Raw genomic sequence first — 27815 nt, 5'->3', positions numbered from 1 at the left:
CTCACTCAATCACTCACTCACTCATTCACTCTCACTCACTCTCACTCTCTCACTCACTCGCTCACTAAGTCAGTCTCTCTCTCTCTCTCTCTTTTTCTTTTTATATATATTTTTTTCCGTCTTCTTCTTCTTCTTCTTCTTCTTCAGACCCTGTCATAGCACTAATGCCTTTCCAATACCACCAGCAGATGGAGACACTCCATTGCAACATTGGTTGTGAGCAGCAGTTTCTAAAAACAAATGCCTCATGGCGGATTTCCCATCCATCAATGGATGGTAAATTTTGTTTTTATCATTCACTGACCACAGAAACCAATGCATGGTCAAGCAACAGCAATGACACACCCTTGTGTATAGGCATGAGACCCTCATGTCATTTAACAGGATTCAGCACCACCCACAAGACAGCTACCTGTCATGTCATGTCAAACCTGCACAGGTGTGCTAGATTATTATTATTTAGTTTTATTTTATTTTTTTACACCAATCAGTGTGCAAACATGGTCATTAAAACGCTAAATGAATAGACGTTCATAAACCAGTCAGTGCAACTCATCATTTTGGTCTCCAATTCTCAAACTCAAATTCTCACCCACGGAGGATTAAATGAGAATCTTTCTTGTTTAACACTGGAATGGGGTGGTGCACTGTTCACTACCCGAAGATACTGCCACATCGGGTCAATGCATAGGGCGACAGAAGCAAGCTTCCAAATCAGCTCCCTTTCTCAAAAATCCATTTAATTTATGGTCCCCAGATAGGGAACGTATGTATCAGTATGTGCTCACAAGTCACCCAAGTGCAAGTATTCACACAAAAAAAAACGTGCCTCAGGATGCGATCTGTCGCAAGATCCTTTCTTTTTTTACACTTGATCTAAGCCAAAAGGCCTAGAGGGGATAACCGGGAAAGGGGTGGACCCAACCATGTCCCCTTCATGAGCACTCACATTACTCATAGGAATGGAAGGAAGGCTGGCAGCCAACCAGCCTCCCATACACTTTCTGGGTGGGTGGCAGTCAGCCACCCATACATACATACAGCACAGGCTAAACCCACATCATCACTTAAAAAAAGGACAGGCGACCATTGCACTCTGATGGAGCATTTAGCAATGCAATCCATAGCCTGGCTTTTGCATGAACCCCCATCACTCCTCCTCTTGCATATAAGACAATATTTCAGATCTGCATATGAAAACAACACGCCTACCTTTGTTGCACATAGCTGCCTGCCTGTCTCTAGTTACCCCACTGGCTGTAGCTGCGTCCCTTCCGACATGGAATAACACCAACTGTAACGATAAACTGAAAATTAACAGTATAAACCTGCATCATTTTGGACTCTGGTATTTGCTGAATCCGGGTGACCTGACAATCGATGGTGGTGCCGCTGGTGATTCTGGCCTTCTTGGAATCTGTTGGGCCTATGTGTTAGCTCACACATCACTTGGGTATCCATGGTAACTACCACAACATGGTCATCTGCAGTTTACATCTAGCCCGTGGCATTGAATGGCATTTTAAAAGTGCTAAGGGTCCTGGTGCAATAATCCTCCCATGAGGATCAGCCTCAACGGCTTTGTAGATTGCACTCATGTCAGCAACTCCATATACATTTTTTTTTCTTCATGCTTCTTTCTTCATCCTTTTTTCTTTCTGTCATTCAGACTTTCATTCATTCGATCTCTCTCACTCACTTGCTTTAACTCATTTGTTCTCACTCACTCACTCACTCACTCAATCACTCACTCACTCATTCACTCTCACTCACTCTCACTCTCTCACTCACTCGCTCACTAAGTCAGTCTCTCTCTCTCTCTCTCTTTTTCTTTTTATATATATTTTTTTCCGTCTTCTTCTTCTTCTTCTTCTTCTTCTTCAGACCCTGTCATAGCACTAATGCCTTTCAAATACCACCAGCAGATGGAGACACTCCATTGCAACATTGGTTGTGAGCAGCAGTTTCTAAAAACAAATGCCTCATGGCGGATTTCCCATCCATCAATGGATGGTAAATTTTGTTTTTATCATTCACTGACCACAGAAACCAATGCATGGTCAAGCAACAGCAATGACACACCCTTGTGTATAGGCATGAGACCCTCATGTCATTTAACAGGATTCAGCACCACCCACAAGACAGCTACCTGTCATGTCATGTCAAACCTGCACAGGTGTGCTAGATTATTATTATTTAGTTTTATTTTATTTTTTTACACCAATCAGTGTGCAAACATGGTCATTAAAACGCTAAATGAATAGACGTTCATAAACCAGTCAGTGCAACTCATCATTTTGGTCTCCAATTCTCAAACTCAAATTCTCACCCACGGAGGATTAAATGAGAATCTTTCTTGTTTAACACTGGAATGGGGTGGTGCACTGTTCACTACCCGAAGATACTGCCACATCGGGTCAATGCATAGGGCGACAGAAGCAAGCTTCCAAATCAGCTCCCTTTCTCAAAAATCCATTTAATTTATGGTCCCCAGATAGGGAACGTATGTATCAGTATGTGCTCACAAGTCACCCAAGTGCAAGTATTCACACAAAAAAAAACGTGCCTCAGGATGCGATCTGTCGCAAGATCCTTTCTTTTTTTACACTTGATCTAAGCCAAAAGGCCTAGAGGGGATAACCGGGAAAGGGGTGGACCCAACCATGTCCCCTTCATGAGCACTCACATTACTCATAGGAATGGAAGGAAGGCTGGCAGCCAACCAGCCTCCCATACACTTTCTGGGTGGGTGGCAGTCAGCCACCCATACATACATACAGCACAGGCTAAACCCACATCATCACTTAAAAAAAGGACAGGCGACCATTGCACTCTGATGGAGCATTTAGCAATGCAATCCATAGCCTGGCTTTTGCATGAACCCCCATCACTCCTCCTCTTGCATATAAGACAATATTTCAGATCTGCATATGAAAACAACACGCCTACCTTTGTTGCACATAGCTGCCTGCCTGTCTCTAGTTACCCCACTGGCTGTAGCTGCGTCCCTTCCGACATGGAATAACACCAACTGTAACGATAAACTGAAAATTAACAGTATAAACCTGCATCATTTTGGACTCTGGTATTTGCTGAATCCGGGTGACCTGACAATCGATGGTGGTGCCGCTGGTGATTCTGGCCTTCTTGGAATCTGTTGGGCCTATGTGTTAGCTCACACATCACTTGGGTATCCATGGTAACTACCACAACATGGTCATCTGCAGTTTACATCTAGCCCGTGGCATTGAATGGCATTTTAAAAGTGCTAAGGGTCCTGGTGCAATAATCCTCCCATGAGGATCAGCCTCAACGGCTTTGTAGATTGCACTCATGTCAGCAACTCCATATACATTTTTTTTTCTTCATGCTTCTTTCTTCATCCTTTTTTCTTTCTGTCATTCAGACTTTCATTCATTCGATCTCTCTCACTCACTTGCTTTAACTCATTTGTTCTCACTCACTCACTCACTCACTCAATCACTCACTCACTCATTCACTCTCACTCACTCTCACTCTCTCACTCACTCGCTCACTAAGTCAGTCTCTCTCTCTCTCTCTCTTTTTCTTTTTATATATATTTTTTTCCGTCTTCTTCTTCTTCTTCTTCTTCTTCTTCTTCTTCTTCAGACCCTGTCATAGCACTAATGCCTTTCCAATACCACCAGCAGATGGAGACACTCCATTGCAACATTGGTTGTGAGCAGCAGTTTCTAAAAACAAATGCCTCATGGCGGATTTCCCATCCATCAATGGATGGTAAATTTTGTTTTTATCATTCACTGACCACAGAAACCAATGCATGGTCAAGCAACAGCAATGACACACCCTTGTGTATAGGCATGAGACCCTCATGTCATTTAACAGGATTCAGCACCACCCACAAGACAGCTACCTGTCATGTCATGTCAAACCTGCACAGGTGTGCTAGATTATTATTATTTAGTTTTATTTTATTTTTTTACACCAATCAGTGTGCAAACATGGTCATTAAAACGCTAAATGAATAGACGTTCATAAACCAGTCAGTGCAACTCATCATTTTGGTCTCCAATTCTCAAACTCAAATTCTCACCCACGGAGGATTAAATGAGAATCTTTCTTGTTTAACACTGGAATGGGGTGGTGCACTGTTCACTACCCGAAGATACTGCCACATCGGGTCAATGCATAGGGCGACAGAAGCAAGCTTCCAAATCAGCTCCCTTTCTCAAAAATCCATTTAATTTATGGTCCCCAGATAGGGAACGTATGTATCAGTATGTGCTCACAAGTCACCCAAGTGCAAGTATTCACACAAAAAAAAACGTGCCTCAGGATGCGATCTGTCGCAAGATCCTTTCTTTTTTTACACTTGATCTAAGCCAAAAGGCCTAGAGGGGATAACCGGGAAAGGGGTGGACCCAACCATGTCCCCTTCATGAGCACTCACATTACTCATAGGAATGGAAGGAAGGCTGGCAGCCAACCAGCCTCCCATACACTTTCTGGGTGGGTGGCAGTCAGCCACCCATACATACATACAGCACAGGCTAAACCCACATCATCACTTAAAAAAAGGACAGGCGACCATTGCACTCTGATGGAGCATTTAGCAATGCAATCCATAGCCTGGCTTTTGCATGAACCCCCATCACTCCTCCTCTTGCATATAAGACAATATTTCAGATCTGCATATGAAAACAACACGCCTACCTTTGTTGCACATAGCTGCCTGCCTGTCTCTAGTTACCCCACTGGCTGTAGCTGCGTCCCTTCCGACATGGAATAACACCAACTGTAACGATAAACTGAAAATTAACAGTATAAACCTGCATCATTTTGGACTCTGGTATTTGCTGAATCCGGGTGACCTGACAATCGATGGTGGTGCCGCTGGTGATTCTGGCCTTCTTGGAATCTGTTGGGCCTATGTGTTAGCTCACACATCACTTGGGTATCCATGGTAACTACCACAACATGGTCATCTGCAGTTTACATCTAGCCCGTGGCATTGAATGGCATTTTAAAAGTGCTAAGGGTCCTGGTGCAATAATCCTCCCATGAGGATCAGCCTCAACGGCTTTGTAGATTGCACTCATGTCAGCAACTCCATATACATTTTTTTTTCTTCATGCTTCTTTCTTCATCCTTTTTTCTTTCTGTCATTCAGACTTTCATTCATTCGATCTCTCTCACTCACTTGCTTTAACTCATTTGTTCTCACTCACTCACTCACTCACTCAATCACTCACTCACTCATTCACTCTCACTCACTCTCACTCTCTCACTCACTCGCTCACTAAGTCAGTCTCTCTCTCTCTCTCTCTTTTTCTTTTTATATATATTTTTTTCCGTCTTCTTCTTCTTCTTCTTCTTCTTCTTCTTCTTCAGACCCTGTCATAGCACTAATGCCTTTCCAATACCACCAGCAGATGGAGACACTCCATTGCAACATTGGTTGTGAGCAGCAGTTTCTAAAAACAAATGCCTCATGGCGGATTTCCCATCCATCAATGGATGGTAAATTTTGTTTTTATCATTCACTGACCACAGAAACCAATGCATGGTCAAGCAACAGCAATGACACACCCTTGTGTATAGGCATGAGACCCTCATGTCATTTAACAGGATTCAGCACCACCCACAAGACAGCTACCTGTCATGTCATGTCAAACCTGCACAGGTGTGCTAGATTATTATTATTTAGTTTTATTTTATTTTTTTACACCAATCAGTGTGCAAACATGGTCATTAAAACGCTAAATGAATAGACGTTCATAAACCAGTCAGTGCAACTCATCATTTTGGTCTCCAATTCTCAAACTCAAATTCTCACCCACGGAGGATTAAATGAGAATCTTTCTTGTTTAACACTGGAATGGGGTGGTGCACTGTTCACTACCCGAAGATACTGCCACATCGGGTCAATGCATAGGGCGACAGAAGCAAGCTTCCAAATCAGCTCCCTTTCTCAAAAATCCATTTAATTTATGGTCCCCAGATAGGGAACGTATGTATCAGTATGTGCTCACAAGTCACCCAAGTGCAAGTATTCACACAAAAAAAAACGTGCCTCAGGATGCGATCTGTCGCAAGATCCTTTCTTTTTTTACACTTGATCTAAGCCAAAAGGCCTAGAGGGGATAACCGGGAAAGGGGTGGACCCAACCATGTCCCCTTCATGAGCACTCACATTACTCATAGGAATGAAAGGAAGGCTGGCAGCCAACCAGCCTCCCATACACTTTCTGGGTGGGTGGCAGTCAGCCACCCATACATACATACAGCACAGGCTAAACCCACATCATCACTTAAAAAAAGGACAGGCGACCATTGCACTCTGATGGAGCATTTAGCAATGCAATCCATAGCCTGGCTTTTGCATGAACCCCCATCACTCCTCCTCTTGCATATAAGACAATATTTCAGATCTGCATATGAAAACAACACGCCTACCTTTGTTGCACATAGCTGCCTGCCTGTCTCTAGTTACCCCACTGGCTGTAGCTGCGTCCCTTCCGACATGGAATAACACCAACTGTAACGATAAACTGAAAATTAACAGTATAAACCTGCATCATTTTGGACTCTGGTATTTGCTGAATCCGGGTGACCTGACAATCGATGGTGGTGCCGCTGGTGATTCTGGCCTTCTTGGAATCTGTTGGGCCTATGTGTTAGCTCACACATCACTTGGGTATCCATGGTAACTACCACAACATGGTCATCTGCAGTTTACATCTAGCCCGTGGCATTGAATGGCATTTTAAAAGTGCTAAGGGTCCTGGTGCAATAATCCTCCCATGAGGATCAGCCTCAACGGCTTTGTAGATTGCACTCATGTCAGCAACTCCATATACATTTTTTTTTCTTCATGCTTCTTTCTTCATCCTTTTTTCTTTCTGTCATTCAGACTTTCATTCATTCGATCTCTCTCACTCACTTGCTTTAACTCATTTGTTCTCACTCACTCACTCACTCACTCAATCACTCACTCATTCACTCTCACTCACTCTCACTCGCTCACTCACTCGCTCACTAAGTCAGTCTCTCTCTCTCTCTCTCTTTTTCTTTTTATATATATTTTTTTCCGTCTTCTTCTTCTTCTTCTTCTTCAGACCCTGTCATAGCACTAATGCCTTTCCAATACCACCAGCAGATGGAGACACTCCATTGCAACATTGGTTGTGAGCAGCAGTTTCTAAAAACAAATGCCTCATGGCGGATTTCCCATCCATCAATGGATGGTAAATTTTGTTTTTATCATTCACTGACCACAGAAACCAATGCATGGTCAAGCAACAGCAATGACACACCCTTGTGTATAGGCATGAGACCCTCATGTCATTTAACAGGATTCAGCACCACCCACAAGACAGCTACCTGTCATGTCATGTCAAACCTGCACAGGTGTGCTAGATTATTATTATTTAGTTTTATTTTATTTTTTTACACCAATCAGTGTGCAAACATGGTCATTAAAACGCTAAATGAATAGACGTTCATAAACCAGTCAGTGCAACTCATCATTTTGGTCTCCAATTCTCAAACTCAAATTCTCACCCACGGAGGATTAAATGAGAATCTTTCTTGTTTAACACTGGAATAGGGTGGTGCACTGTTCACTACCCGAAGATACTGCCACATCGGGTCAATGCATAGGGCGACAGAAGCAAGCTTCCAAATCAGCTCCCTTTCTCAAAAATCCATTTAATTTATGGTCCCCAGATAGGGAACGTATGTATCAGTATGTGCTCACAAGTCACCCAAGTGCAAGTATTCACACAAAAAAAAACGTGCCTCAGGATGCGATCTGTCGCAAGATCCTTTCTTTTTTTACACTTGATCTAAGCCAAAAGGCCTAGAGGGGATAACCGGGAAAGGGGTGGACCCAACCATGTCCCCTTCATGAGCACTCACATTACTCATAGGAATGGAAGGAAGGCTGGCAGCCAACCAGCCTCCCATACACTTTCTGGGTGGGTGGCAGTCAGCCACCCATACATACATACAGCACAGGCTAAACCCACATCATCACTTAAAAAAAGGACAGGCGACCATTGCACTCTGATGGAGCATTTAGCAATGCAATCCATAGCCTGGCTTTTGCATGAACCCCCATCACTCCTCCTCTTGCATATAAGACAATATTTCAGATCTGCATATGAAAACAACACGCCTACCTTTGTTGCACATAGCTGCCTGCCTGTCTCTAGTTACCCCACTGGCTGTAGCTGCGTCCCTTCCGACATGGAATAACACCAACTGTAACGATAAACTGAAAATTAACAGTATAAACCTGCATCATTTTGGACTCTGGTATTTGCTGAATCCGGGTGACCTGACAATCGATGGTGGTGCCGCTGGTGATTCTGGCCTTCTTGGAATCTGTTGGGCCTATGTGTTAGCTCACACATCACTTGGGTATCCATGGTAACTACCACAACATGGTCATCTGCAGTTTACATCTAGCCCGTGGCATTGAATGGCATTTTAAAAGTGCTAAGGGTCCTGGTGCAATAATCCTCCCATGAGGATCAGCCTCAACGGCTTTGTAGATTGCACTCATGTCAGCAACTCCATATACATTTTTTTTTCTTCATGCTTCTTTCTTCATCCTTTTTTCTTTCTGTCATTCAGACTTTCATTCATTCGATCTCTCTCACTCACTTGCTTTAACTCATTTGTTCTCACTCACTCACTCACTCACTCAATCACTCACTCACTCATTCACTCTCACTCACTCTCACTCTCTCACTCACTCGCTCACTAAGTCAGTCTCTCTCTCTCTCTCTCTTTTTCTTTTTATATATATTTTTTTCCGTCTTCTTCTTCTTCTTCTTCTTCTTCTTCTTCTTCTTCAGACCCTGTCATAGCACTAATGCCTTTCCAATACCACCAGCAGATGGAGACACTCCATTGCAACATTGGTTGTGAGCAGCAGTTTCTAAAAACAAATGCCTCATGGCGGATTTCCCATCCATCAATGGATGGTAAATTTTGTTTTTATCATTCACTGACCACAGAAACCAATGCATGGTCAAGCAACAGCAATGACACACCCTTGTGTATAGGCATGAGACCCTCATGTCATTTAACAGGATTCAGCACCACCCACAAGACAGCTACCTGTCATGTCATGTCAAACCTGCACAGGTGTGCTAGATTATTATTATTTAGTTTTATTTTATTTTTTTACACCAATCAGTGTGCAAACATGGTCATTAAAACGCTAAATGAATAGACGTTCATAAACCAGTCAGTGCAACTCATCATTTTGGTCTCCAATTCTCAAACTCAAATTCTCACCCACGGAGGATTAAATGAGAATCTTTCTTGTTTAACACTGGAATGGGGTGGTGCACTGTTCACTACCCGAAGATACTGCCACATCGGGTCAATGCATAGGGCGACAGAAGCAAGCTTCCAAATCAGCTCCCTTTCTCAAAAATCCATTTAATTTATGGTCCCCAGATAGGGAACGTATGTATCAGTATGTGCTCACAAGTCACCCAAGTGCAAGTATTCACACAAAAAAAAACGTGCCTCAGGATGCGATCTGTCGCAAGATCCTTTCTTTTTTTACACTTGATCTAAGCCAAAAGGCCTAGAGGGGATAACCGGGAAAGGGGTGGACCCAACCATGTCCCCTTCATGAGCACTCACATTACTCATAGGAATGGAAGGAAGGCTGGCAGCCAACCAGCCTCCCATACACTTTCTGGGTGGGTGGCAGTCAGCCACCCATACATACATACAGCACAGGCTAAACCCACATCATCACTTAAAAAAAGGACAGGCGACCATTGCACTCTGATGGAGCATTTAGCAATGCAATCCATAGCCTGGCTTTTGCATGAACCCCCATCACTCCTCCTCTTGCATATAAGACAATATTTCAGATCTGCATATGAAAACAACACGCCTACCTTTGTTGCACATAGCTGCCTGCCTGTCTCTAGTTACCCCACTGGCTGTAGCTGCGTCCCTTCCGACATGGAATAACACCAACTGTAACGATAAACTGAAAATTAACAGTATAAACCTGCATCATTTTGGACTCTGGTATTTGCTGAATCCGGGTGACCTGACAATCGATGGTGGTGCCGCTGGTGATTCTGGCCTTCTTGGAATCTGTTGGGCCTATGTGTTAGCTCACACATCACTTGGGTATCCATGGTAACTACCACAACATGGTCATCTGCAGTTTACATCTAGCCCGTGGCATTGAATGGCATTTTAAAAGTGCTAAGGGTCCTGGTGCAATAATCCTCCCATGAGGATCAGCCTCAACGGCTTTGTAGATTGCACTCATGTCAGCAACTCCATATACATTTTTTTTTCTTCATGCTTCTTTCTTCATCCTTTTTTCTTTCTGTCATTCAGACTTTCATTCATTCGATCTCTCTCACTCACTTGCTTTAACTCATTTGTTCTCACTCACTCACTCACTCAATCACTCACTCACTCATTCACTCTCACTCACTCTCACTCTCTCACTCACTCGCTCACTAAGTCAGTCTCTCTCTCTCTCTCTCTTTTTCTTTTTATATATATTTTTTTCCGTCTTCTTCTTCTTCTTCTTCTTCTTCTTCTTCTTCTTCTTCTTCTTCAGACCCTGTCATAGCACTAATGCCTTTCCAATACCACCAGCAGATGGAGACACTCCATTGCAACATTGGTTGTGAGCAGCAGTTTCTAAAAACAAATGCCTCATGGCGGATTTCCCATCCATCAATGGATGGTAAATTTTGTTTTTATCATTCACTGACCACAGAAACCAATGCATGGTCAAGCAACAGCAATGACACACCCTTGTGTATAGGCATGAGACCCTCATGTCATTTAACAGGATTCAGCACCACCCACAAGACAGCTACCTGTCATGTCATGTCAAACCTGCACAGGTGTGCTAGATTATTATTATTTAGTTTTATTTTATTTTTTTACACCAATCAGTGTGCAAACATGGTCATTAAAACGCTAAATGAATAGACGTTCATAAACCAGTCAGTGCAACTCATCATTTTGGTCTCCAATTCTCAAACTCAAATTCTCACCCACGGAGGATTAAATGAGAATCTTTCTTGTTTAACACTGGAATGGGGTGGTGCACTGTTCACTACCCGAAGATACTGCCACATCGGGTCAATGCATAGGGCGACAGAAGCAAGCTTCCAAATCAGCTCCCTTTCTCAAAAATCCATTTAATTTATGGTCCCCAGATAGGGAACGTATGTATCAGTATGTGCTCACAAGTCACCCAAGTGCAAGTATTCACACAAAAAAAAACGTGCCTCAGGATGCGATCTGTCGCAAGATCCTTTCTTTTTTAACACTTGATCTAAGCCAAAAGGCCTAGAGGGGATAACCGGGAAAGGGGTGGACCCAACCATGTCCCCTTCATGAGCACTCACATTACTCATAGGAATGGAAGGAAGGCTGGCAGCCAACCAGCCTCCCATACACTTTCTGGGTGGGTGGCAGTCAGCCACCCATACATACATACAGCACAGGCTAAACCCACATCATCACTTAAAAAAAGGACAGGCGACCATTGCACTCTGATGGAGCATTTAGCAATGCAATCCATAGCCTGGCTTTTGCATGAACCCCCATCACTCCTCCTCTTGCATATAAGACAATATTTCAGATCTGCATATGAAAACAACACGCCTACCTTTGTTGCACATAGCTGCCTGCCTGTCTCTAGTTACCCCACTGGCTGTAGCTGCGTCCCTTCCGACATGGAATAACACCAACTGTAACGATAAACTGAAAATTAACAGTATAAACCTGCATCATTTTGGACTCTGGTATTTGCTGAATCCGGGTGACCTGACAATCGATGGTGGTGCCGCTGGTGATTCTGGCCTTCTTGGAATCTGTTGGGCCTATGTGTTAGCTCACACATCACTTGGGTATCCATGGTAACTACCACAACATGGTCATCTGCAGTTTACATCTAGCCCGTGGCATTGAATGGCATTTTAAAAGTGCTAAGGGTCCTGGTGCAATAATCCTCCCATGAGGATCAGCCTCAACGGCTTTGTAGATTGCACTCATGTCAGCAACTCCATATACATTTTTTTTTCTTCATGCTTCTTTCTTCATCCTTTTTTCTTTCTGTCATTCAGACTTTCATTCATTCGATCTCTCTCACTCACTTGCTTTAACTCATTTGTTCTCACTCACTCACTCACTCACTCAATCACTCACTCACTCATTCACTCTCACTCACTCTCACTCTCTCACTCACTCGCTCACTAAGTCAGTCTCTCTCTCTCTCTCTCTTTTTCTTTTTATATATATTTTTTTCCGTCTTCTTCTTCTTCTTCTTCTTCTTCTTCTTCAGACCCTGTCATAGCACTAATGCCTTTCCAATACCACCAGCAGATGGAGACACTCCATTGCAACATTGGTTGTGAGCAGCAGTTTCTAAAAACAAATGCCTCATGGCGGATTTCCCATCCATCAATGGATGGTAAATTTTGTTTTTATCATTCACTGACCACAGAAACCAATGCATGGTCAAGCAACAGCAATGACACACCCTTGTGTATAGGCATGAGACCCTCATGTCATTTAACAGGATTCACCACCACCCACAAGACAGCTACCTGTCATGTCATGTCAAACCTGCACAGGTGTGCTAGATTATTATTATTTAGTTTTATTTTATTTTTTTACACCAATCAGTGTGCAAACATGGTCATTAAAACGCTAAATGAATAGACGTTCATAAACCAGTCAGTGCAACTCATCATTTTGGTCTCCAATTCTCAAACTCAAATTCTCACCCACGGAGGATTAAATGAGAATCTTTCTTGTTTAACACTGGAATGGGGTGGTGCACTGTTCACTACCCGAAGATACTGCCACATCGGGTCAATGCATAGGGCGACAGAAGCAAGCTTCCAAATCAGCTCCCTTTCTCAAAAATCCATTTAATTTATGGTCCCCAGATAGGGAACGTATGTATCAGTATGTGCTCACAAGTCACCCAAGTGCAAGTATTCACACAAAAAAAAACGTGCCTCAGGATGCGATCTGTCGCAAGATCCTTTCTTTTTTTACACTTGATCTAAGCCAAAAGGCCTAGAGGGGATAACCGGGAAAGGGGTGGACCCAACCATGTCCCCTTCATGAGCACTCACATTACTCATAGGAATGGAAGGAAGGCTGGCAGCCAACCAGCCTCCCATACACTTTCTGGGTGGGTGGCAGTCAGCCACCCATACATACATACAGCACAGGCTAAACCCACATCATCACTTAAAAAAAGGACAGGCGACCATTGCACTCTGATGGAGCATTTAGCAATGCAATCCATAGCCTGGCTTTTGCATGAACCCCCATCACTCCTCCTCTTGCATATAAGACAATATTTCAGATCTGCATATGAAAACAACACGCCTACCTTTGTTGCACATAGCTGCCTGCCTGTCTCTAGTTACCCCACTGGCTGTAGCTGCGTCCCTTCCGACATGGAATAACACCAACTGTAACGATAAACTGAAAATTAACAGTATAAACCTGCATCATTTTGGACTCTGGTATTTGCTGAATCCGGGTGACCTGACAATCGATGGTGGTGCCGCTGGTGATTCTGGCCTTCTTGGAATCTGTTGGGCCTATGTGTTAGCTCACACATCACTTGGGTATCCATGGTAACTACCACAACATGGTCATCTGCAGTTTACATCTAGCCCGTGGCATTGAATGGCATTTTAAAAGTGCTAAGGGTCCTGGTGCAATAATCCTCCCATGAGGATCAGCCTCAACGGCTTTGTAGATTGCACTCATGTCAGCAACTCCATATACATTTTTTTTTCTTCATGCTTCTTTCTTCATCCTTTTTTCTTTCTGTCATTCAGACTTTCATTCATTCGATCTCTCTCACTCACTTGCTTTAACTCATTTGTTCTCACTCACTCACTCACTCAATCACTCACTCACTCATTCACTCTCACTCACTCTCACTCTCTCACTCACTCGCTCACTAAGTCAGTCTCTCTCTCTCTCTCTCTCTTTTTCTTTTTATATATATTTTTTTCCGTCTTCGTCTTCTTCTTCTTCTTCTTCTTCTTCAGACCCTGTCATAGCACTAATGCCTTTCCAATACCACCAGCAGATGGAGACACTCCATTGCAACATTGGTTGTGAGCAGCAGTTTCTAAAAACAAATGCCTCATGGCGGATTTCCCATCCATCAATGGATGGTAAATTTTGTTTTTATCATTCACTGACCACAGAAACCAATGCATGGTCAAGCAACAGCAATGACACACCCTTGTGTATAGGCATGAGACCCTCATGTCATTTAACAGGATTCAGCACCACCCACAAGACAGCTACCTGTCATGTCATGTCAAACCTGCACAGGTGTGCTAGATTATTATTATTTAGTTTTATTTTATTTTTTTACACCAATCAGTGTGCAAACATGGTCATTAAAACGCTAAATGAATAGACGTTCATAAACCAGTCAGTGCAACTCATCATTTTGGTCTCCAATTCTCAAACTCAAATTCTCACCCACGGAGGATTAAATGAGAATCTTTCTTGTTTAACACTGGAATGGGGTGGTGCACTGTTCACTACCCGAAGATACTGCCACATCGGGTCAATGCATAGGGCGACAGAAGCAAGCTTCCAAATCAGCTCCCTTTCTCAAAAATCCATTTAATTTATGGTCCCCAGATAGGGAACGTATGTATCAGTATGTGCTCACAAGTCACCCAAGTGCAAGTATTCACACAAAAAAAAACGTGCCTCAGGATGCGATCTGTCGCAAGATCCTTTCTTTTTTTACACTTGATCTAAGCCAAAAGGCCTAGAGGGGATAACCGGGAAAGGGGTGGACCCAACCATGTCCCCTTCATGAGCACTCACATTACTCATAGGAATGGAAGGAAGGCTGGCAGCCAACCAGCCTCCCATACACTTTCTGGGTGGGTGGCAGTCAGCCACCCATACATACATACAGCACAGGCTAAACCCACATCATCACTTAAAAAAAGGACAGGCGACCATTGCACTCTGATGGAGCATTTAGCAATGCAATCCATAGCCTGGCTTTTGCATGAACCCCCATCACTCCTCCTCTTGCATATAAGACAATATTTCAGATCTGCATATGAAAACAACACGCCTACCTTTGTTGCACATAGCTGCCTGCCTGTCTCTAGTTACCCCACTGGCTGTAGCTGCGTCCCTTCCGACATGGAATAACACCAACTGTAACGATAAACTGAAAATTAACAGTATAAACCTGCATCATTTTGGACTCTGGTATTTGCTGAATCCGGGTGACCTGACAATCGATGGTGGTGCCGCTGGTGATTCTGGCCTTCTTGGAATCTGTTGGGCCTATGTGTTAGCTCACACATCACTTGGGTATCCATGGTAACTACCACAACATGGTCATCTGCAGTTTACATCTAGCCCGTGGCATTGAATGGCATTTTAAAAGTGCTAAGGGTCCTGGTGCAATAATCCTCCCATGAGGATCAGCCTCAACGGCTTTGTAGATTGCACTCATGTCAGCAACTCCATATACATTTTTTTTTCTTCATGCTTCTTTCTTCATCCTTTTTTCTTTCTGTCATTCAGACTTTCATTCATTCGATCTCTCTCACTCACTTGCTTTAACTCATTTGTTCTCACTCACTCACTCACTCACTCAATCACTCACTCACTCATTCACTCTCACTCACTCTCACTCTCTCACTCACTCGCTCACTAAGTCAGTCTCTCTCTCTCTCTCTCTTTTTCTTTTTATATATATTTTTTTCCGTCTTCTTCTTCTTCTTCTTCTTCTTCTTCTTCTTCTTCTTCTTCTTCTTCTTCTTCAGACCCTGTCATAGCACTAATGCCTTTCCAATACCACCAGCAGATGGAGACACTCCATTGCAACATTGGTTGTGAGCAGCAGTTTCTAAAAACAAATGCCTCATGGCGGATTTCCCATCCATCAATGGATGGTAAATTTTGTTTTTATCATTCACTGACCACAGAAACCAATGCATGGTCAAGCAACAGCAATGACACACCCTTGTGTATAGGCATGAGACCCTCATGTCATTTAACAGGATTCAGCACCACCCACAAGACAGCTACCTGTCATGTCATGTCAAACCTGCACAGGTGTGCTAGATTATTATTATTTAGTTTTATTTTATTTTTTTACACCAATCAGTGTGCAAACATGGTCATTAAAACGCTAAATGAATAGACGTTCATAAACCAGTCAGTGCAACTCATCATTTTGGTCTCCAATTCTCAAACTCAAATTCTCACCCACGGAGGATTAAATGAGAATCTTTCTTGTTTAACACTGGAATGGGGTGGTGCACTGTTCACTACCCGAAGATACTGCCACATCGGGTCAATGCATAGGGCGACAGAAGCAAGCTTCCAAATCAGCTCCCTTTCTCAAAAATCCATTTAATTTATGGTCCCCAGATAGGGAACGTATGTATCAGTATGTGCTCACAAGTCACCCAAGTGCAAGTATTCACACAAAAAAAAAGTGCCTCAGGATGCGATCTGTCGCAAGATCCTTTCTTTTTTTACACTTGATCTAAGCCAAAAGGCCTAGAGGGGATAACCGGGAAAGGGGTGGACCCAACCATGTCCCCTTCATGAGCACTCACATTACTCATAGGAATGGAAGGAAGGCTGGCAGCCAACCAGCCTCCCATACACTTTCTGGGTGGGTGGCAGTCAGCCACCCATACATACATACAGCACAGGCTAAACCCACATCATCACTTAAAAAAAGGACAGGCGATCATTGCACTCTGATGGAGCATTTAGCAATGCAATCCATAGCCTGGCTTTTGCATGAACCCCCATCACTCCTCCTCTTGCATATAAGACAATATTTCAGATCTGCATATGAAAACAACACGCCTACCTTTGTTGCACATAGCTGCCTGCCTGTCTCTAGTTACCCCACTGGCTGTAGCTGCGTCCCTTCCGACATGGAATAACACCAACTGTAACGATAAACTGAAAATTAACAGTATAAACCTGCATCATTTTGGACTCTGGTATTTGCTGAATCCGGGTGACCTGACAATCGATGGTGGTGCCGCTGGTGATTCTGGCCTTCTTGGAATCTGTTGGGCCTATGTGTTAGCTCACACATCACTTGGGTATCCATGGTAACTACCACAACATGGTCATCTGCAGTTTACATCTAGCCCGTGGCATTGAATGGCATTTTAAAAGTGCTAAGGGTCCTGGTGCAATAATCCTCCCATGAGGATCAGCCTCAACGGCTTTGTAGATTGCACTCATGTCAGCAACTCCATATACATTTTTTTTTCTTCATGCTTCTTTCTTCATCCTTTTTTCTTTCTGTCATTCAGACTTTCATTCATTCGATCTCTCTCACTCACTTGCTTTAACTCATTTGTTCTCACTCACTCACTCACTCACTCAATCACTCACTCACTCATTCACTCTCACTCACTCTCACTCTCTCACTCACTCGCTCACTAAGTCAGTCTCTCTCTCTCTCTCTCTTTTTCTTTTTATATATATTTTTTTCCGTCTTCTTCTTCTTCTTCTTCTTCTTCTTCTTCAGACCCTGTCATAGCACTAATGCCTTTCCAATACCACCAGCAGATGGAGACACTCCATTGCAACATTGGTTGTGAGCAGCAGTTTCTAAAAACAAATGCCTCATGGCGGATTTCCCATCCATCAATGGATGGTAAATTTTGTTTTTATCATTCACTGACCACAGAAACCAATGCATGGTCAAGCAACAGCAATGACACACCCTTGTGTATAGGCATGAGACCCTCATGTCATTTAACAGGATTCAGCACCACCCACAAGACAGCTACCTGTCATGTCATGTCAAACCTGCACAGGTGTGCTAGATTATTATTATTTAGTTTTATTTTATTTTTTTACACCAATCAGTGTGCAAACATGGTCATTAAAACGCTAAATGAATAGACGTTCATAAACCAGTCAGTGCAACTCATCATTTTGGTCTCCAATTCTCAAACTCAAATTCTCACCCACGGAGGATTAAATGAGAATCTTTCTTGTTTAACACTGGAATGGGGTGGTGCACTGTTCACTACCCGAAGATACTGCCACATCGGGTCAATGCATAGGGCGACAGAAGCAAGCTTCCAAATCAGCTCCCTTTCTCAAAAATCCATTTAATTTATGGTCCCCAGATAGGGAACGTATGTATCAGTATGTGCTCACAAGTCACCCAAGTGCAAGTATTCACACAAAAAAAAACGTGCCTCAGGATGCGATCTGTCGCAAGATCCTTTCTTTTTTTACACTTGATCTAAGCCAAAAGGCCTAGAGGGGATAACCGGGAAAGGGGTGGACCCAACCATGTCCCCTTCATGAGCACTCACATTACTCATAGGAATGGAAGGAAGGCTGGCAGCCAACCAGCCTCCCATACACTTTCTGGGTGGGTGGCAGTCAGCCACCCATACATACATACAGCACAGGCTAAACCCACATCATCACTTAAAAAAAGGACAGGCGACCATTGCACTCTGATGGAGCATTTAGCAATGCAATCCATAGCCTGGCTTTTGCCTGAACCCCCATCACTCCTCCTCTTGCATATAAGACAATATTTCAGATCTGCATATGAAAACAACACGCCTACCTTTGTTGCACATAGCTGCCTGCCTGTCTCTAGTTACCCCACTGGCTGTAGCTGCGTCCCTTCCGACATGGAATAACACCAACTGTAACGATAAACTGAAAATTAACAGTATAAACCTGCATCATTTTGGACTCTGGTATTTGCTGAATCCGGGTGACCTGACAATCGATGGTGGTGCCGCTGGTGATTCTGGCCTTCTTGGAATCTGTTGGGCCTATGTGTTAGCTCACACATCACTTGGGTATCCATGGTAACTACCACAACATGGTCATCTGCAGTTTACATCTAGCCCGTGGCATTGAATGGCATTTTAAAAGTGCTAAGGGTCCTGGTGCAATAATCCTCCCATGAGGATCAGCCTCAACGGCTTTGTAGATTGCACTCATGTCAGCAACTCCATATACATTTTTTTTTCTTCATGCTTCTTTCTTCATCCTTTTTTCTTTCTGTCATTCAGACTTTCATTCATTCGATCTCTCTCACTCACTTGCTTTAACTCATTTGTTCTCACTCACTCACTCACTCACTCACTCAATCACTCACTCACTCATTCACTCTCACTCACTCTCACTCTCTCACTCACTCGCTCACTAAGTCAGTCTCTCTCTCTCTCTCTCTTTTTCTTTTTATATATATTTTTTTCCGTCTTCTTCTTCTTCTTCTTCAGACCCTGTCATAGCACTAATGCCTTTCCAATACCACCAGCAGATGGAGACACTCCATTGCAACATTGGTTGTGAGCAGCAGTTTCTAAAAACAAATGCCTCATGGCGGATTTCCCATCCATCAATGGATGGTAAATTTTGTTTTTATCATTCACTGACCACAGAAACCAATGCATGGTCAAGCAACAGCAATGACACACCCTTGTGTATAGGCATGAGACCCTCATGTCATTTAACAGGATTCAGCACCACCCACAAGACAGCTACCTGTCATGTCATGTCAAACCTGCACAGGTGTGCTAGATTATTATTATTTAGTTTTATTTTATTTTTTTACACCAATCAGTGTGCAAACATGGTCATTAAAACGCTAAATGAATAGACGTTCATAAACCAGTCAGTGCAACTCATCATTTTGGTCTCCAATTCTCAAACTCAAATTCTCACCCACGGAGGATTAAATGAGAATCTTTCTTGTTTAACACTGGAATGGGGTGGTGCACTGTTCACTACCCGAAGATACTGCCACATCGGGTCAATGCATAGGGCGACAGAAGCAAGCTTCCAAATCAGCTCCCTTTCTCAAAAATCCATTTAATTTATGGTCCCCAGATAGGGAACGTATGTATCAGTATGTGCTCACAAGTCACCCAAGTGCAAGTATTCACACAAAAAAAAACGTGCCTCAGGATGCGATCTGTCGCAAGATCCTTTCTTTTTTTACACTTGATCTAAGCCAAAAGGCCTAGAGGGGATAACCGGGAAAGGGGTGGACCCAACCATGTCCCCTTCATGAGCACTCACATTACTCATAGGAATGGAAGGAAGGCTGGCAGCCAACCAGCCTCCCATACACTTTCTGGGTGGGTGGCAGTCAGCCACCCATACATACATACAGCACAGGCTAAACCCACATCATCACTTAAAAAAAGGACAGGCGACCATTGCACTCTGATGGAGCATTTAGCAATGCAATCCATAGCCTGGCTTTTGCATGAACCCCCATCACTCCTCCTCTTGCATATAAGACAATATTTCAGATCTGCATATGAAAACAACACGCCTACCTTTGTTGCACATAGCTGCCTGCCTGTCTCTAGTTACCCCACTGGCTGTAGCTGCGTCCCTTCCGACATGGAATAACACCAACTGTAACGATAAACTGAAAATTAACAGTATAAACCTGCATCATTTTGGACTCTGGTATTTGCTGAATCCGGGTGACCTGACAATCGATGGTGGTGCCGCTGGTGATTCTGGCCTTCTTGGAATCTGTTGGGCCTATGTGTTAGCTCACACATCACTTGGGTATCCATGGTAACTACCACAACATGGTCATCTGCAGTTTACATCTAGCCCGTGGCATTGAATGGCATTTTAAAAGTGCTAAGGGTCCTGGTGCAATAATCCTCCCATGAGGATCAGCCTCAACGGCTTTGTAGATTGCACTCATGTCAGCAACTCCATATACATTTTTTTTTCTTCATGCTTCTTTCTTCATCCTTTTTTCTTTCTGTCATTCAGACTTTCATTCATTCGATCTCTCTCACTCACTTGCTTTAACTCATTTGTTCTCACTCACTCACTCACTCACTCAATCACTCACTCACTCATTCACTCTCACTCACTCTCACTCTCTCACTCACTCGCTCACTAAGTCAGTCTCTCTCTCTCTCTCTCTTTTTCTTTTTATATATATTTTTTTCCGTCTTCTTCTTCTTCTTCTTCTTCTTCTTCTTCTTCAGACCCTGTCATAGCACTAATGCCTTTCCAATACCACCAGCAGATGGAGACACTCCATTGCAACATTGGTTGTGAGCAGCAGTTTCTAAAAACAAATGCCTCATGGCGGATTTCCCATCCATCAATGGATGGTAAATTTTGTTTTTATCATTCACTGACCACAGAAACCAATGCATGGTCAAGCAACAGCAATGACACACCCTTGTGTATAGGCATGAGACCCTCATGTCATTTAACAGGATTCAGCACCACCCACAAGACAGCTACCTGTCATGTCATGTCAAACCTGCACAGGTGTGCTAGATTATTATTATTTAGTTTTATTTTATTTTTTTACACCAATCAGTGTGCAAACATGGTCATTAAAACGCTAAATGAATAGACGTTCATAAACCAGTCAGTGCAACTCATCATTTTGGTCTCCAATTCTCAAACTCAAATTCTCACCCACGGAGGATTAAATGAGAATCTTTCTTGTTTAACACTGGAATGGGGTGGTGCACTGTTCACTACCCGAAGATACTGCCACATCGGGTCAATGCATAGGGCGACAGAAGCAAGCTTCCAAATCAGCTCCCTTTCTCAAAAATCCATTTAATTTATGGTCCCCAGATAGGGAACGTATGTATCAGTATGTGCTCACAAGTCACCCAAGTGCAAGTATTCACACAAAAAAAAACGTGCCTCAGGATGCGATCTGTCGCAAGATCCTTTCTTTTTTTACACTTGATCTAAGCCAAAAGGCCTAGAGGGGATAACCGGGAAAGGGGTGGACCCAACCATGTCCCCTTCATGAGCACTCACATTACTCATAGGAATGGAAGGAAGGCTGGCAGCCAACCAGCCTCCCATACACTTTCTGGGTGGGTGGCAGTCAGCCACCCATACATACATACAGCACAGGCTAAACCCACATCATCACTTAAAAAAAGGACAGGCGACCATTGCACTCTGATGGAGCATTTAGCAATGCAATCCATAGCCTGGCTTTTGCCTGAACCCCCATCACTCCTCCTCTTGCATATAAGACAATATTTCAGATCTGCATATGAAAACAACACGCCTACCTTTGTTGCACATAGCTGCCTGCCTGTCTCTAGTTACCCCACTGGCTGTAGCTGCGTCCCTTCCGACATGGAATAACACCAACTGTAACGATAAACTGAAAATTAACAGTATAAACCTGCATCATTTTGGACTCTGGTATTTGCTGAATCCGGGTGACCTGACAATCGATGGTGGTGCCGCTGGTGATTCTGGCCTTCTTGGAATCTGTTGGGCCTATGTGTTAGCTCACACATCACTTGGGTATCCATGGTAACTACCACAACATGGTCATCTGCAGTTTACATCTAGCCCGTGGCATTGAATGGCATTTTAAAAGTGCTAAGGGTCCTGGTGCAATAATCCTCCCATGAGGATCAGCCTCAACGGCTTTGTAGATTGCACTCATGTCAGCAACTCCATATACATTTTTTTTTCTTCATGCTTCTTTCTTCATCCTTTTTTCTTTCTGTCATTCAGACTTTCATTCATTCGATCTCTCTCACTCACTTGCTTTAACTCATTTGTTCTCACTCACTCACTCACTCACTCAATCACTCACTCACTCATTCACTCTCACTCACTCTCACTCTCTCACTCACTCGCTCACTAAGTCAGTCTCTCTCTCTCTCTCTCTTTTTCTTTTTATATATATTTTTTTCCGTCTTCTTCTTCTTCTTCTTCAGACCCTGTCATAGCACTAATGCCTTTCCAATACCACCAGCAGATGGAGACACTCCATTGCAACATTGGTTGTGAGCAGCAGTTTCTAAAAACAAATGCCTCATGGCGGATTTCCCATCCATCAATGGATGGTAAATTTTGTTTTTATCATTCACTGACCACAGAAACCAATGCATGGTCAAGCAACAGCAATGACACACCCTTGTGTATAGGCATGAGACCCTCATGTCATTTAACAGGATTCAGCACCACCCACAAGACAGCTACCTGTCATGTCATGTCAAACCTGCACAGGTGTGCTAGATTATTATTATTTAGTTTTATTTTATTTTTTTACACCAATCAGTGTGCAAACATGGTCATTAAAACGCTAAATGAATAGACGTTCATAAACCAGTCAGTGCAACTCATCATTTTGGTCTCCAATTCTCAAACTCAAATTCTCACCCACGGAGGATTAAATGAGAATCTTTCTTGTTTAACACTGGAATGGGGTGGTGCACTGTTCACTACCCGAAGATACTGCCACATCGGGTCAATGCATAGGGCGACAGAAGCAAGCTTCCAAATCAGCTCCCTTTCTCAAAAATCCATTTAATTTATGGTCCCCAGATAGGGAACGTATGTATCAGTATGTGCTCACAAGTCACCCAAGTGCAAGTATTCACACAAAAAAAAACGTGCCTCAGGATACGATCTGTCGCAAGATCCTTTCTTTTTTTACACTTGATCTAAGCCAAAAGGCCTAGAGGGGATAACCGGGAAAGGGGTGGACCCAACCATGTCCCCTTCATGAGCACTCACATTACTCATAGGAATGGAAGGAAGGCTGGCAGCCAACCAGCCTCCCATACACTTTCTGGGTGGGTGGCAGTCAGCCACCCATACATACATACAGCACAGGCTAAACCCACATCATCACTTAAAAAAAGGACAGGCGACCATTGCACTCTGATGGAGCATTTAGCAATGCAATCCATAGCCTGGCTTTTGCATGAACCCCCATCACTCCTCCTCTTGCATATAAGACAATATTTCAGATCTGCATATGAAAACAACACGCCTACCTTTGTTGCACATAGCTGCCTGCCTGTCTCTAGTTACCCCACTGGCTGTAGCTGCGTCCCTTCCGACATGGAATAACACCAACTGTAACGATAAACTGAAAATTAACAGTATAAACCTGCATCATTTTGGACTCTGGTATTTGCTGAATCCGGGTGACCTGACAATCGATGGTGGTGCCGCTGGTGATTCTGGCCTTCTTGGAATCTGTTGGGCCTATGTGTTAGCTCACACATCACTTGGGTATCCATGGTAACTACCACAACATGGTCATCTGCAGTTTACATCTAGCCCGTGGCATTGAATGGCATTTTAAAAGTGCTAAGGGTCCTGGTGCAATAATCCTCCCATGAGGATCAGCCTCAACGGCTTTGTAGATTGCACTCATGTCAGCAACTCCATATACATTTTTTTTTCTTCATGCTTCTTTCTTCATCCTTTTTTCTTTCTGTCATTCAGACTTTCATTCATTCGATCTCTCTCACTCACTTGCTTTAACTCATTTGTTCTCACTCACTCACTCACTCAATCACTCACTCACTCATTCACTCTCACTCACTCTCACTCTCTCACTCACTCGCTCACTAAGTCAGTCTCTCTCTCTCTCTCTCTTTTTCTTTTTATATATATTTTTTTCCGTCTTCTTCTTCTTCTTCTTCTTCTTCTTCAGACCCTGTCATAGCACTAATGCCTTTCCAATACCACCAGCAGATGGAGACACTCCATTGCAACATTGGTTGTGAGCAGCAGTTTCTAAAAACAAATGCCTCATGGCGGATTTCCCATCCATCAATGGATGGTAAATTTTGTTTTTATCATTCACTGACCACAGAAACCAATGCATGGTCAAGCAACAGCAATGACACACCCTTGTGTATAGGCATGAGACCCTCATGTCATTTAACAGGATTCAGCACCACCCACAAGACAGCTACCTGTCATGTCATGTCAAACCTGCACAGGTGTGCTAGATTATTATTATTTAGTTTTATTTTATTTTTTTACACCAATCAGTGTGCAAACATGGTCATTAAAACGCTAAATGAATAGACGTTCATAAACCAGTCAGTGCAACTCATCATTTTGGTCTCCAATTCTCAAACTCAAATTCTCACCCACGGAGGATTAAATGAGAATCTTTCTTGTTTAACACTGGAATGGGGTGGTGCACTGTTCACTACCCGAAGATACTGCCACATCGGGTCAATGCATAGGGCGACAGAAGCAAGCTTCCAAATCAGCTCCCTTTCTCAAAAATCCATTTAATTTATGGTCCCCAGATAGGGAACGTATGTATCAGTATGTGCTCACAAGTCACCCAAGTGCAAGTATTCACACAAAAAAAAACGTGCCTCAGGATGCGATCTGTCGCAAGATCCTTTCTTTTTTTACACTTGATCTAAGCCAAAAGGCCTAGAGGGGATAACCGGGAAAGGGGTGGACCCAACCATGTCCCCTTCATGAGCACTCACATTACTCATAGGAATGGAAGGAAGGCTGGCAGCCAACCAGCCTCCCATACACTTTCTGGGTGGGTGGCAGTCAGCCACCCATACATACATACAGCACAGGCTAAACCCACATCATCACTTAAAAAAAGGACAGGCGACCATTGCACTCTGATGGAGCATTTAGCAATGCAATCCATAGCCTGGCTTTTGCATGAACCCCCATCACTCCTCCTCTTGCATATAAGACAATATTTCAGATCTGCATATGAAAACAACACGCCTACCTTTGTTGCACATAGCTGCCTGCCTGTCTCTAGTTACCCCACTGGCTGTAGCTGCGTCCCTTCCGACATGGAATAACACCAACTGTAACGATAAACTGAAAATTAACAGTATAAACCTGCATCATTTTGGACTCTGGTATTTGCTGAATCCGGGTGACCTGACAATCGATGGTGGTGCCGCTGGTGATTCTGGCCTTCTTGGAATCTGTTGGGCCTATGTGTTAGCTCACACATCACTTGGGTATCCATGGTAACTACCACAACATGGTCATCTGCAGTTTACATCTAGCCCGTGGCATTGAATGGCATTTTAAAAGTGCTAAGGGTCCTGGTGCAATAATCCTCCCATGAGGATCAGCCTCAACGGCTTTGTAGATTGCACTCATGTCAGCAACTCCATATACATTTTTTTTTCTTCATGCTTCTTTCTTCATCCTTTTTTCTTTCTGTCATTCAGACTTTCATTCATTCGATCTCTCTCACTCACTTGCTTTAACTCATTTGTTCTCACTCACTCACTCACTCACTCAATCACTCACTCACTCATTCACTCTCACTCACTCTCACTCTCTCACTCACTCGCTCACTAAGTCAGTCTCTCTCTCTCTCTCTCTTTTTCTTTTTATATATATTTTTTTCCGTCTTCTTCTTCTTCTTCTTCTTCTTCTTCAGACCCTGTCATAGCACTAATGCCTTTCCAATACCACCAGCAGATGGAGACACTCCATTGCAACATTGGTTGTGAGCAGCAGTTTCTAAAAACAAATGCCTCATGGCGGATTTCCCATCCATCAATGGATGGTAAATTTTGTTTTTATCATTCACTGACCACAGAAACCAATGCATGGTCAAGCAACAGCAATGACACACCCTTGTGTATAGGCATGAGACCCTCATGTCATTTAACAGGATTCAGCACCACCCACAAGACAGCTACCTGTCATGTCATGTCAAACCTGCACAGGTGTGCTAGATTATTATTATTTAGTTTTATTTTATTTTTTTACACCAATCAGTGTGCAAACATGGTCATTAAAACGCTAAATGAATAGACGTTCATAAACCAGTCAGTGCAACTCATCATTTTGGTCTCCAATTCTCAAACTCAAATTCTCACCCACGGAGGATTAAATGAGAATCTTTCTTGTTTAACACTGGAATGGGGTGGTGCACTGTTCACTACCCGAAGATACTGCCACATCGGGTCAATGCATAGGGCGACAGAAGCAAGCTTCCAAATCAGCTCCCTTTCTCAAAAATCCATTTAATTTATGGTCCCCAGATAGGGAACGTATGTATCAGTATGTGCTCACAAGTCACCCAAGTGCAAGTATTCACACAAAAAAAAACGTGCCTCAGGATGCGATCTGTCGCAAGATCCTTTCTTTTTTTACACTTGATCTAAGCCAAAAGGCCTAGAGGGGATAACCGGGAAAGGGGTGGACCCAACCATGTCCCCTTCATGAGCACTCACATTACTCATAGGAATGGAAGGAAGGCTGGCAGCCAACCAGCCTCCCATACACTTTCTGGGTGGGTGGCAGTCAGCCACCCATACATACATACAGCACAGGCTAAACCCACATCATCACTTAAAAAAAGGACAGGCGACCATTGCACTCTGATGGAGCATTTAGCAATGCAATCCATAGCCTGGCTTTTGCATGAACCCCCATCACTCCTCCTCTTGCATATAAGACAATATTTCAGATCTGCATATGAAAACAACACGCCTACCTTTGTTGCACATAGCTGCCTGCCTGTCTCTAGTTACCCCACTGGCTGTAGCTGCGTCCCTTCCGACATGGAATAACACCAACTGTAACGATAAACTGAAAATTAACAGTATAAACCTGCATCATTTTGGACTCTGGTATTTGCTGAATCCGGGTGACCTGACAATCGATGGTGGTGCCGCTGGTGATTCTGGCCTTCTTGGAATCTGTTGGGCCTATGTGTTAGCTCACACATCACTTGGGTATCCATGGTAACTACCACAACATGGTCATCTGCAGTTTACATCTAGCCCGTGGCATTGAATGGCATTTTAAAAGTGCTAAGGGTCCTGGTGCAATAATCCTCCCATGAGGATCAGCCTCAACGGCTTTGTAGATTGCACTCATGTCAGCAACTCCATATACATTTTTTTTTCTTCATGCTTCTTTCTTCATCCTTTTTTCTTTCTGTCATTCAGACTTTCATTCATTCGATCTCTCTCACTCACTTGCTTTAACTC

The 27815-nt window shown here is 43.3% G+C and overlaps 16 pseudogenes; all 16 read right to left on the bottom strand.

Moving 5' to 3' along the window:
- Positions 1 to 637: 637 nt before the first annotated feature.
- LOC130327935 (U2 spliceosomal RNA) lies at positions 638 to 901 on the bottom strand (annotated as a pseudogene).
- A 1473-nt stretch (positions 902 to 2374) lies between these two features.
- On the bottom strand, positions 2375 to 2638 carry LOC130327934 (U2 spliceosomal RNA; annotated as a pseudogene).
- Positions 2639 to 4120: 1482 nt separating this feature from the next.
- LOC130327933 (U2 spliceosomal RNA) lies at positions 4121 to 4384 on the bottom strand (annotated as a pseudogene).
- A 1479-nt stretch (positions 4385 to 5863) lies between these two features.
- Positions 5864 to 6127, bottom strand: LOC130327932 (U2 spliceosomal RNA; annotated as a pseudogene).
- A 1463-nt stretch (positions 6128 to 7590) lies between these two features.
- Positions 7591 to 7854, bottom strand: LOC130327931 (U2 spliceosomal RNA; annotated as a pseudogene).
- Positions 7855 to 9336: 1482 nt separating this feature from the next.
- Positions 9337 to 9600, bottom strand: LOC130327930 (U2 spliceosomal RNA; annotated as a pseudogene).
- Positions 9601 to 11087: 1487 nt separating this feature from the next.
- LOC130328088 (U2 spliceosomal RNA) lies at positions 11088 to 11351 on the bottom strand (annotated as a pseudogene).
- A 1476-nt stretch (positions 11352 to 12827) lies between these two features.
- On the bottom strand, positions 12828 to 13091 carry LOC130327929 (U2 spliceosomal RNA; annotated as a pseudogene).
- A 1474-nt stretch (positions 13092 to 14565) lies between these two features.
- LOC130327927 (U2 spliceosomal RNA) lies at positions 14566 to 14829 on the bottom strand (annotated as a pseudogene).
- A 1500-nt stretch (positions 14830 to 16329) lies between these two features.
- On the bottom strand, positions 16330 to 16592 carry LOC130327936 (U2 spliceosomal RNA; annotated as a pseudogene).
- Positions 16593 to 18068: 1476 nt separating this feature from the next.
- Positions 18069 to 18332, bottom strand: LOC130327926 (U2 spliceosomal RNA; annotated as a pseudogene).
- A 1468-nt stretch (positions 18333 to 19800) lies between these two features.
- On the bottom strand, positions 19801 to 20064 carry LOC130327925 (U2 spliceosomal RNA; annotated as a pseudogene).
- Positions 20065 to 21543: 1479 nt separating this feature from the next.
- Positions 21544 to 21807, bottom strand: LOC130327923 (U2 spliceosomal RNA; annotated as a pseudogene).
- A 1464-nt stretch (positions 21808 to 23271) lies between these two features.
- Positions 23272 to 23535, bottom strand: LOC130328070 (U2 spliceosomal RNA; annotated as a pseudogene).
- A 1469-nt stretch (positions 23536 to 25004) lies between these two features.
- LOC130327922 (U2 spliceosomal RNA) lies at positions 25005 to 25268 on the bottom strand (annotated as a pseudogene).
- A 1473-nt stretch (positions 25269 to 26741) lies between these two features.
- Positions 26742 to 27005, bottom strand: LOC130327921 (U2 spliceosomal RNA; annotated as a pseudogene).
- Positions 27006 to 27815: the final 810 nt, after the last annotated feature.

The sequence above is a fragment of the Hyla sarda genome, unplaced genomic scaffold (genome assembly GCF_029499605.1).
Source record: "Hyla sarda isolate aHylSar1 unplaced genomic scaffold, aHylSar1.hap1 scaffold_304, whole genome shotgun sequence".
In the NCBI taxonomy this organism is placed as follows: Eukaryota; Metazoa; Chordata; class Amphibia; order Anura; family Hylidae; genus Hyla; species Hyla sarda.
The sequence above is the reverse complement of the archived record's forward strand: the minus strand, read 5'-3'. Positions and strand labels throughout refer to the sequence as shown.